This window comes from Poecilia latipinna, unplaced genomic scaffold, assembly GCF_001443285.1.
Source record: "Poecilia latipinna isolate Pla-1442-1.1 unplaced genomic scaffold, P_latipinna-1.0 Scaffold440, whole genome shotgun sequence".
NCBI classification, from domain to species: Eukaryota; Metazoa; Chordata; class Actinopteri; order Cyprinodontiformes; family Poeciliidae; genus Poecilia; species Poecilia latipinna.
Window position 1 is genome coordinate 66,012 of NW_015113056.1, and position 11,654 is coordinate 77,665.

Genomic DNA, 11,654 nt, shown 5'->3' on the forward strand with positions numbered 1-11,654 from the left:
TTTATGTGTTTAGCCATTTAGCATTAGCCAACATACAATTGTCTTACTAGCTATGGTTAGCTTAGCAACATTTTTTAAAATGTGTTTAACAGTTTAGTGTTAGCGCCTGCTGATTTTTATATATGTTATAGAGTTAATGTTAGCATAGCTAAGATTCTTGTTCATAAAATTAGTGGTTAGTTAACTTAATGTTTTGGTTATCTGTTGTCACCACTGGCAATAACTGTTGCTGAAACATATATTCTCCCTTGCAACCATGGCGGCCATTTTGAAAAAGTCCACCAGAAAAGGGAGACAAAGATTTTGACAGAAATAACAAATAATCAGTAAACATGATTTTTATTTGTCAAAATGTGTTTGATTTGACCCCAAAAGCATTTATCTGGTAAATTTAGGTAAATTTAGTAAAAAAAAAAAAAAAGAAAAGAAAAGTTTTCCTTAATGACTATCTTTACAAATGTCCGCCATCTTGAATTTATGGCTACCGGTTTTTTTGTGCTCCAAAAAGCAAACTCCTGGTAACATCATATGAAAAATATTCATCTATCTGCTGCAAACAACATGAGAAGTAAATGTTTCCCTCTGGTTTGTGTTTCTGCAGCCCGTCGATGTGGAGCAGCTCCAGAGTTAGAGACGCAGCCCAGAGACCCGCAGTGAGTCCTTCGCTTTCGGTGCAGCAGCGTCGAGGCGTGGCGCTGACACAGAGTTCAGCTCCTCAGGTCGCTCACTGACTCACTGAGATCTGAGGCTGCAGCTTGAAATGAACTCAGAATCACACAAAAAACAAATAAAACAGAGAGGTAGCACTTTGTGTCACAAGGGCCAAAATTAAACCAAAACCAAACAAGGAAAGTCGCCTAATTTTATTGTTTTAGTAGGAAATGGGTGTTGTTCACAGTAGAGTCAAACATTAAAAGGATATTTGGATATTAGAAGGTATTTCTACTCTTATTTAAGTAAAATTTCTGCATTTTCTACCCACTGAATAAATAACAAACATGTTTTAACCAAAAACTCAGCAGACAGACTCACACCTGTTAAAGTTTTATATGTTTTATATGTTTATATGTTTTATATGTTTTTTATTGAAAGAAACCGATTTGGAAAAAAATATTTTGCCTGATTTTATTAGTTTTTGCTACTTATATGAATTATTGTCATTATTGTCATTAAAATACCAAAATTTCCACTTAACTTTATATTTTGGTCCATCTGATGATGTAATTTATAAATATTAAACGATTGATAATTTGACCATTTAGTACTTTTTACCAAATATTTTTTACTCTTACTTGAGTACTTTCTTACTACTTTTTACTTTTACTTCAGTAGAAACATGTAGAAGTTGTGCTTCTCTTAGTTGAGTACCGTTTTCGGCACTCTGTCCGCCTGTAGCATCTACATATTGTTTTCTATGTGGACTGCAGTCATTGTTTTAGTTGAGAACAGTCCATTCAACCTTGCTGTGAACACGACAGTGTTTTATTTACTCAGTGTTGTAAAGGAGTTTGAAGGAAAGCCGAAGAAAACAGAAGAATTTTGAGGAAAGGTTTTCCATAATAGACCTGTGTGAAGGTGTGAAAGTCAATTAATTTGCCTTTCAGGCAGCAAAACAAACAGTGTGTTGACAGAATCCATTTGGAGGCAGAAATTCAGCCTGTGAACCAATCAATATTTAGATGGCTTGTGTTTCTCTGCTTTGTAAACAGAGATCGGGTTTCAGGTGAAGGGAGAGAGCGTCTGCGGCTGAGCTGATAAAACTGCGTTGGTCATGTCTCCTGATATTAAGGATTTCGTTCAGCTTCAGCTGACCGAGCAGCCAGTCGGATCAGTTTTAGAAAACTCTCTGGGTGTTTTTTCTTTATTTCTCTCGGTCCTTCTGTGTGCATACATTTGAACAAAAATAAGAAACTGTAAAAACTACAGCTTCTTTTTTATTTTTATTTTTTGGTAAACTGCAGTTTCTGATGAGGAATAAATCAGGGTTAGTGTGGCGTCGCTAGCGCTAGATTAGGCAAAAGTGTTAAATTTTAGCAGGTTTTGCTTGTGTTTACCCAGAATGCCCTGCACTATTATTCACTTCCTGATTTTAGAGCGTTGTGCTGTCAGCTTGGCGTTCACATATTCATCCGAACCGAACCAGAGTCCGGTTCAGTTGGTGAATGGTGAATGCTGAGCTAACTCTGGTCCACCAACAAACCTCGGTCTGGGTTCGGTTGAAGTGAACTCTGGTTCTGTTCAAAAGGAAGCGGACTACAGCACAGGGCATTCTGGGTAAACACAACCAAACCAAATGCGTTAGCATAGCACTAGCAACAGACATGACTCATTGTTTTTTACCAACAACAAAATAGAAATCCTACAAAGACTAAAATCTGACGGCACTCCATTTGTGTTTCCAAGTGTTGAAGAAGGAAGCTGCATGTCTTTTTCTGAGGTTTTTGTGTCGTTTCCTTCAGTGCTTCTTGGTGCAGCGCCCCCACAGGCGAGGAGGGGAACAGGCTACTCAGAGGTTTTTGTTAGTTTGATTCAAAGTGGCTGAAAATGTAACGTTTGCGGTTTTGTTCCCCAATCGAACTGAATTTACCAAACTATCAGGTATGAAAACACTGTTACTGTTGCCATTTTCACCCCCTGCTGGTGTAGTGTATGTATTACAGTGTTTTGAATTTAAATCCTGTTGAAGTATTTACTTATAAAACATTCAGAGAAGTGTGAATGTGAACTGTTTGTTAAGTTTATTGTTCTCCATTCCTCCTGTAAGCCAAACGAGCGCCTGTTTACCGGGGCAACCCGTCCTTCCAAGCATTTTCCTTCCACTGCTTTGTTTTCCTTTGTGAACTGAAGGCTGGGACTCAGACAGCAGTGAGCTGATGGAGGAAGAGCCGCAGGCGACAAGCTGAACACCTGCACCTCCCCAGCAGGGTCGCACACTCGATTAGTTCAGCAGCAGAAAATCCATCAGGGAAAATGTTCTCACTTTTCTCAATAACTGTAACTTAAAATCAGAAATTCATTCTGATGCAACGCTTTCAATACAGCAGAGGACAGTTCAGAGGGACGTGACAGATTAGGATGAGGCAAGAGGAGGGAAATTTTATTTCATTATTTCAGACAATTATTTCACTTGAAGGTGTTTTGTCAGTGTAATGTGGAGAATATGCTAAACAGCCAGTCAGTAGCTGGACAAGGAGCAGAAAAATCATTTTCCAGATGACAAACAAAGACAACTTTTCAATGATTACTGCTCGAAATTAGGAACATTTACATTTTCTAACACTTACATGTAAAATATAGTGGCTCCCCTGTATAAACAAGGATTTTGGATCCAGTAAAAAATGCTAATAGCTGATTATTTTAAAAGTTCAAACACCAAAAATACCTTAATTTGCATTAATACGAACGTTAGCACCTCTACCGAGCGAGGAGCTAAAGTCTTCAGTCTTCCTGGTCGCCTCTTCGGGTTCAGCCAATCAGCAACAAGGAAAACTAATTGGTAAAAGCTTCCCATTGGATAATCACTGCTGTGTGTGTGTGTGTGTGTGTGTGTGTGTGTGTGTGTGTGTGTGAGTGCGCGCGCGCGCGCGCGTGCGTGTGTGCGTGCGTGTGTGTGTGTGTGCGTGCGTGCGTGTGTGTGTGTGTGTGTGTGATTTTGCATGTTTTCATGGCCTCAGCCCACACTCTCAGCCGGCTTTCTGACGGTTTTAAAGATTTATTGCCAGGATTCGCCGTTACAGCAGAAAAATAACCAACCAAGAGTCTGTAGGCTCTGAGAACTGGGTTTAAACTCCAGCTGCTGTGTTTTCAGTTTTCATCTCCTGTCAGCAGAGGCGGCTCTGAAAATGTTGACTTTCCTCCTGGGAGTTTTAGGGAAACGCTGCTTTTCCTGCTCATTTACCAGACATTTAAACGTCTTTTAAAGCTGTGGGTGTCCAACGTGTGGCCCAGGGGCCTTTTGTGGCCCTAAGAATGAGTTCGTGTGTCCTCCACAAATGCGTGGAGGACACGAATGTCCACACGCATGGACATTCGTGTTAAGTACAACAGTAAGACTTTTCAGTTTATTAGTGTTTTTTTAATTATCACAAACATTCAGCGACTTTTTACCAAGAAAATTCTCATTTTTGTTGCTGAAAACAGTTTATAGACTAAAACAGCAAAAAATATATATATTTTTTAAATGTTAAATAACTGTGAACATTAAAACAAATGTTATGCTAATGTTGATTTGATCAAAATATTGCTTATTGTTGCACAGATAAACACACATAAAAACACAAAATCTTACCAAGTTTTTTTTGTTTCTGCTGGGTGATTATCGTTTTGTTTTCCTTCAAGTGAGACAAAACTAACATACAAGTAACTTTTTTATGAAAAAAAACAACTTAATATTGATGAAAAAATTCTGCTTCCAGTGGCAGATTATTTCATCATAACATTATTCCCATTTAAAGGGGAAATAATATGCATGTGCAAATATTTGTCATCAAAGTTAACTAATTATTAAGCTTCTTTATCTCTCTGAAAAGTTATTTGTTAGTTTTATCTTTTTTCAAGTGAACTAAGATATTTCCTGTAGAAACTAAACAAAATATTTGGTAATATTTTTAATTTTTGCAGAGAAATAATTCATAAATAATTGACAATGAAGTAATTTTAAGAACCCTTTCATGTTGGGTGATTTTTGGCCAAAGGGAGAAAAGGACAGAGACGTAAATGAAGGAAATCTGAAGCGTCTGCTCTCCATTTCTCCCCACAGAGGAAAATGAAGCAGAGCTGCTTTTATTGAAATAAAAGTGACTAAAAAACGAATCAGCTGCAGCCGTGCGACTAAATCTGCCTTTTCATGGAGAGTTCAACAGATGAAAAACCCTCAGAGAGCAGATCTTCATTTTTATGTCGCCTAGCTGTAACATCGGTCACCCCAGGGCGCGTTTCCCTGTAAAGAGCAGGTTTCTTCCTCCCACTCACTTTCCCTTCATGCCCTGTTTATTTAGCCTCAGCTCCACTAACTCAATGAAAGCAGCTGCTGCTGCTTCACAGCAAAGCGCCGGTTTGCTGCTGAAAAGGCAGATTTTTATTACATTTTTTCATTACATCAACATGGAAATGTAGCGCTTTGTCTCTGAGATATCAGCAGCTCATTTATCCACAGAAAACCAGAGGAGACGGAGTAATTGATTCACGGACGGCACCGTGAAGAGCCGGGCGTCTATTTCCTGCTTTATGAATTTAATAAATCAGGCTGACAGACAGCCGGATCAGAAGAGACGCCACCGGAGGCAGAAATCACTTCACAGGTTACAGATTTCATCTGGTAGCGCATTTCACCAGAGCCGGCTGGGAAACAGAAAATTTAGATTGGAATCATAGTTTTTCTAGGAAAAACTCAGAAACTTCTGAGTTTTAACAGTAAAAAAAAAAAAAAAAAAGCTAGATAAAACTCAGAAATTTTAAGATTAGCATCATAAATTTTCTGGAAAGAAATTGAAGATTTCTGAGCTTGAAAAATTGAAAACTTGCCAGGAGAAACTAAGACATTTTGAGATTATAGTCAATTTTCCCTAAAAATTTCAGATATTTCTGATCTTTAAAAGTCAAACACTTGCTAGAAAAACTCCACAAATTTTGAGAATGATTCTGAAATTTTCTGGGAAAAACTGGAACTTAAAATTTGCTAGAAAAAAAAATCCAGAATTTTTAAGATTAAGCTCAGAAATTTTCATGAAAAAAACTTTATAATTAATAAATTTTTTTGGTTGTGTTGCTTTGTTTATTTATTTTGGATATTTAAAATGTCTCCCAGATAAAGTGTTAAATGTTTTTCAGAATTTAAAGTTTAATCATCTTTAATTATTTTGCCATTATTATCATTATGTTACTTGAAAATGGTTTCAAAACAACATTATCGTTTATCGCGATAACTTCTAGAATAATTTATCGTGTTATCATGTCAGATCTATAATCCTCCTGTTTCTCCTTAAATCCAGTGAAACCTGCAGCCGTTTACATTTGGAGATAATAAATAATTAAAGCGAACCTGAAGTGATTAAACTCTCCATGGAAACACAACATTTATCAGAAAACACGGCGGCAGATCCTGAGGCGTCCATGAGCTTAACCTTCAGTTCACTTTAAAAGTTCAGAGTTTTATTAAAAAGTTGAGTTTCAGTTGCTGTTGCCAGAAACATTTGCTGGTTGCTAATTTGTCTGGTTTGTGCCAGACGTTAGAGCTGCACAGCGAACGCCTCTTCCCTCTCCACATGATTAATAATTAATGCAGAGAAACAGGAAGTCCCATCGCAACTAATGTGGCTGCAGTGGAGAGAAACCGCTGGCAGGGCCGACCCAAGACTTTTCAGGGCCTGAAGCAGGTTTTAATTTGGGCCCCCTGATGCCAGTGAGTTTTATTACGGCTAAACTATCGATTTTAATCCCACAGGAGGAGCAAACTGAGCGAAATATTTGGGTTTTGAAATGCAGATTGGTGTTTAAGTCTGTCACAATCAGCAGTTAATCACATGAAAAATTAAAATAAGGTCAATAATTTACATTCTGATTATTAATGTTTTTAAATAAACATTTTTGTTGATACATTTTATTTATGGGTTTGATTGGAAGTGGTTTTTATTATATTTGTTTTATTTATTGGTTTTGGTTGTTTTTTATTTTGGATAGTTACACCAGTTACATATTTTCAAAAAAATTGAAGTTTATTAGTTTATTGAGAGAGCAAAATTACATTTTTATGCCTTTATCAATGTATTACTTGAAAACAGCTTCAAAACAATAATATTATTATTTATTGCAATAATAACAGGAGCGATTTATCATCCAGTGAAGTTAGTAACAAGCTTAATAGTGTTATATTATTTTAATTATTTGAAAGCAAAATCAGCTGATTGATGCTAAATCTAAGTAATGAATTAAATTTGATGATTAGCGATGCACCGATTTGAAAATCTGGGCAGATATTGATCTCTGATGCTGCTGCAATCAGCTGATATTGGCCAATAAATATTTCATATTGCAAAACCTAATCACTAATTATCAATATTGACTGGTATTATAGTTTTAAATTGTGATGTTTTTATCCTCCAGTTATGAAGATTGAAACAAACTCTTGTATTTTACTGAAAAGTTATTTTTCAGTTAGTTTAGTTTTATTTCAACTGAACTAAAACATTTGCACTGTAAAATAGACTAAAAATACTTGGTTAGATTTAGTGTTTTTGCAGTGAGCTGAACGTTTTCCTCCTCAGTTTTTCTGCTTTTTGAATTCATTCAAAGGTTTAATGATGTTTAGTTTTGGTTCTGTTTGATCCAAATCTTTGCCGGTTTTGTTCCCTGTTTGTACAAATCAAACCATTTTTCTGCACTTTGGCTGTTTTTAGTTGAGCAGTGAGAATAAAACCAGCAGAGACTTTAAAACTGTTTCTATAATTTATCATCTTAAATCTTTCCTGGTGACGTTTAGAGCAGAATTTAAATTCATCTGCCTCTGTTTTCTGACAACAACAACAACAACAACAATAATAATAATAATAATAATAATAATAAACAGCTTAGACTGGACAGCAGCAGCTTTTTATAGCCCAGCAGTTTAATCTGCTCTCTTTTATAAATAATTCACAGATACAGGAAACGTTCCTCCACATCCAGCTGCACTTGTTTTATCCTCCTCTCCTTTACTGACTTCCTCTAATGGAGCCAGAGTTTCTGGAAGAGTTTCTGGAAGAGTTCCTGGAAATGTTTCTGCCGACTGAATTAAATAAGGAGCTACAGCAGGAGAAAATCCTTTTCAGTCTGAAATCTCAATAAAACTGACTTCTAGTTTATATTTCAGTTCTTTGGATGCTGCAGATGAAATACTGCAGCATCACTGCTTGTGCCTGAATGCGTCTCTGTGTCTGAGTTGCTAAGCAACAAGTTGTTGTTGTTGTTGCCAAAGTGTTGCCCTGAACTTTAAAACCTCCAGAGGTTTGGAGGAGAAGAGAAAAACACAATCAGCCGAATCCAGACAAAGATCAGGATCAGCAGCAGGATGCAAATTTTTAATCGAGTTGATTGAGGAAACTGCAACTAATAAATCCAAAATTATTACATTTTATTTGAAAACTATGGATCAATTTTCAATTCAGAAAAATTTTCTGCTGCTAAATTATTTAATAAATCGATACATGAGCTCAAAAAACAGATATTGATTTAAATTTATTTATGACAGCATATCAGGGACAAAGGTTAAAAACATGGAGGAGTAAATTTCTGCCAAGATTTTGAGATTAATCTCAGACATTTTCTAGAAAAATCTGATATTTCCTGAGATTGAAAAGTCAAAACTTTGCTTAAAATGTTAGAAAATGTTAACTGAAAAAAACATAAGGACATTTCTGAAATTGAGAAATTTAAAGTTTTCAACTTTTGGAATTGTACATTTTAGAAAGTAAAGAATTTTTTTACAAAGATTTTTGGGATTAATCTTAAAATTTCTGAGTTTTTCTGAATTTTTTTTTAATTTTTCATGTAAAATGTTCATAATCTGCTTCAGATTGGAGCAAAGTTCAGCTCTGGTGTTTCAGGAACTTTTCCAGAAATGTTGAATCTGATTTTCTCATTTCATTTAATATTTCACCGTTTTTATGATTTGAGAAATAATTTGTTTATCAAGCTGCAGCATAAAACCTCTGATCTGTTTTTCCTGTTTAATGGAGAAACTTTAGTGTTGACAATATTTACTGAGCAAACTTGGCAACAAAGAGTTTTGTGTCCTCAATAAGTTACATCATTTCTTACATTATTAAATATGATATATCATATTTTTAATCTACTATTTTAAATCTTTTGTATATTTATATTTTCTCCATTTATCAGTGGAACTTGAACTATCCACCCAACAAAAGCTCCTATAAGTCGGTGAAAAGTCACTTATGTATAATATAAAACACTATGTACATTTTTGTTGTGGAATAATTATTTTGTAAATGTTTTCTGATGTTTGAGAAGCTTTGTGGCTTTTGATGTGGAGAGACAGACCTAAAATATTCCAAATACAGAATATCTGCAGATTAAATGGAAAATAAATAAAAATAACCAAATAAATTCAACTTGAGCCTCTAAATTATTTTCTCCTCCTGATTAAAATCTGTTTCCGCCTCTTCAGCTTTAATTACCTTCCTAAATAAATAAATAAACCTTTTTGGCCCTGACTGCGCTCCATATGGGAACCTGATGAAGACGCACGTGTGTGTGTGTGTGTGTGTGTGCGTGTGTGTGTGTGTGTGTGTGTGTGTGTGTGTTGGTCTCCTGCTGAATCACAGATGTCTTCATTTGTAAATTCGCCAGCTCTCGCTGACATTATCCTGCAAAACGACATGAATCCACCAAGAAAAGACCAAAAAGCTATCCAGGAAAAGGTCAGATTATAATCCCAACCTCACAGCTCAGATTATTCTGATCTGCTTTGTGCTGCAGAAAACCAGCCGGGTCTGTTCATCAGGAACCGGTTCAGTTTGCCGACCTGCTGCCTCACCAGGCTGATCGTTTTTAAGATAATCCCACTTCACTGCTGCAGTTTTCCTCATAATCCCAGTCTTTTTGTTTCTGCTCCTTCTCTAGATTCACTTCATAACCGTTTCCTCCCAGGAACATTAACATCCACAGCCCGATATTCCTCACTCATCAAATTCGCTTTAACTCCGTAAAAGAGCCAATGCCACCGAGGCGGCCCAGATTAAATCCAAGGGCAGATTAGACCGTCCTTTATTCCCACTTAGAGAAGCAACGAAAGGAACCCAATCAATCAATCAATCAATCAATCATTGCTACCTGCAGACGGTTCGCTGCAGAACCTCTCTGCTCGGTTTTAAGTTTAAACTTTTACAGATTTTCTCAGTTGCTTTTGTGAATTTCTCAAAACTATTTTCTTTGAATTATTTTGTTTGTGCACATCAGAAAGAGATTTCTTATTCCTGCAAACTGCAAATTCAAGTTATGTACAATTCTCTGCTTTTCCCTGCATTTTTAATTCTTATGTCACGTTGATCAAAATGTAATTCATCTGTTGAAACGTCTCAACCTCAAAAACATTTAAACAAATCAGACTTAACTTGAAAAGTGCTTCAACAATTCTTATACTTGGAAATTTCAAAAGTAAAAATTTCCTAATTTTTTTCTACAAAAACAACGTGGAAATTTATGAGATTCAAAATGTGAAAATCTGAAAGAAAAACTAAGAATTTTTAGAATAATTTCTCAAATTTTCTAGAAAAAATGAACATTTTTGAATTTCAAAGGTTGAAGAATTTTGACTTTTGAAATGCTGAGAAATGTTTTTTCTGGAAAATTTTGAAAACTAATCTTAAAATTAGTGAGTTTTTTGGGGAAAGCGTGACTGAGGCACCAAGTCGGACGTCAGAATGAGGGACGGATTGTTTTCAAAAGGTTTTTTGCCGGTAAATTTACACCAAAAACAAAGAAATTCCCTCAGATCAGATCATCACAGAAAAACAATCTGAAATTTTCACTGCAAGTTTAAAAACTTGGCCAGCAGCAGCTGATTGGGATTTAAAGTGACAGAGACCCAAAACGGATCAGAACTGAATCTGATTCTGGGCAGAAAATGTTTTGTTTAGACCAAATTCGTTCACACAAATCTGAGATAAAACAAAATGTCGTCGCTGTCGGACATGAAGCCGTTGGTTTCTGTTTCAGTCTCTGGGATAAAGACGGCTTGTAAATCATTTTGTTTCAGCGTCTTCAGGTGTAACCGACCTGCCGAGGCTGAAGGCCTGAAATCTGTCAAAGCTCATCGACCCAAACGTGGTGAACAAACCTGATGTGCATTATTTATTAAAAACAAACTCAGGCTTCCTGCGTGTATTTATCCCTCACAGGTTTCGTCTTTGTCACGATTTAAAGCTTCATCTAATGAACGGATGAAAAAACTCGCTGTATTTGGGACCCGTGTGACGACATGAAGCAGGCCGAAAACACTGAGCAGCAGGAAGGATTCATCCCACAGCACTGAGGGCCTCTGAGGTCAGAGGTCAGGAGCTCAGTGTGGGTCAACATCCTGTGGACTGACAAGACATTTTATTAAACTAACAGCATCAACAGAAATAAAAACATTTTTTCTCTTTTAATATGGAAAAATGTTTTATTAGTGAAATAATGGAGCGATTAGTTATTTTAATGAATGAATTATTTACCTAAAACAAAAACATGTTTCCTGTTGAAAAATGAGTTTTCTCTTATTTTAGGTGTAACAAAATCTTTACATTGAAACTAAACCAAGAAATCCTTTTTTATATCTAGTTTAAATATAAATAACTCAACAAGCTCAAAAGTCACTTTATGTTCATTTTGATTTATTTACAGTGTAAAAAGATATTTATGCACCAGAAACTAAAAACTGTTGGTTAGATTTTGTGTTTTTGCAGTGCAGATTGTTAATAGGTGTGAAAGCAGCAACTAAAATAAATGGGAGTCGATACGAAGTCATCAGTGTGTGTAGGAGTGTGTGTGTGTGTGTGTGTGTGTGTGTGCGTGTGTGTGTGTGCGTGTGTGTGTGTGCGTGTGTGTGTATATGTGTGTGTATGTGTGTGTGTGGGGGGGGGGGGGCGTCCCTTACTGGTGGCCGACCGTTTTTTCTGTTC

At 36.2% G+C, this 11,654-nt stretch overlaps 1 protein-coding gene across 3 annotated transcripts in view; it reads left to right on the forward strand.

Annotated features, from left to right (window-relative positions):
• The first annotated feature begins 562 nt into the window (after positions 1–562).
• Positions 563–11,654, forward strand: part of slc8a2b (solute carrier family 8 member 2b) — a 34,994-nt gene continuing 23,902 nt past the window's right edge. Inside the window, exon 1 of one of the 3 annotated variants that reach the window (XM_015038384.1) lies at positions 563–653. The gene's annotated coding sequence lies outside the window, so the exon portion shown is untranslated. The other 2 variants (XM_015038386.1, XM_015038387.1) reach the window with 2 other exon arrangements.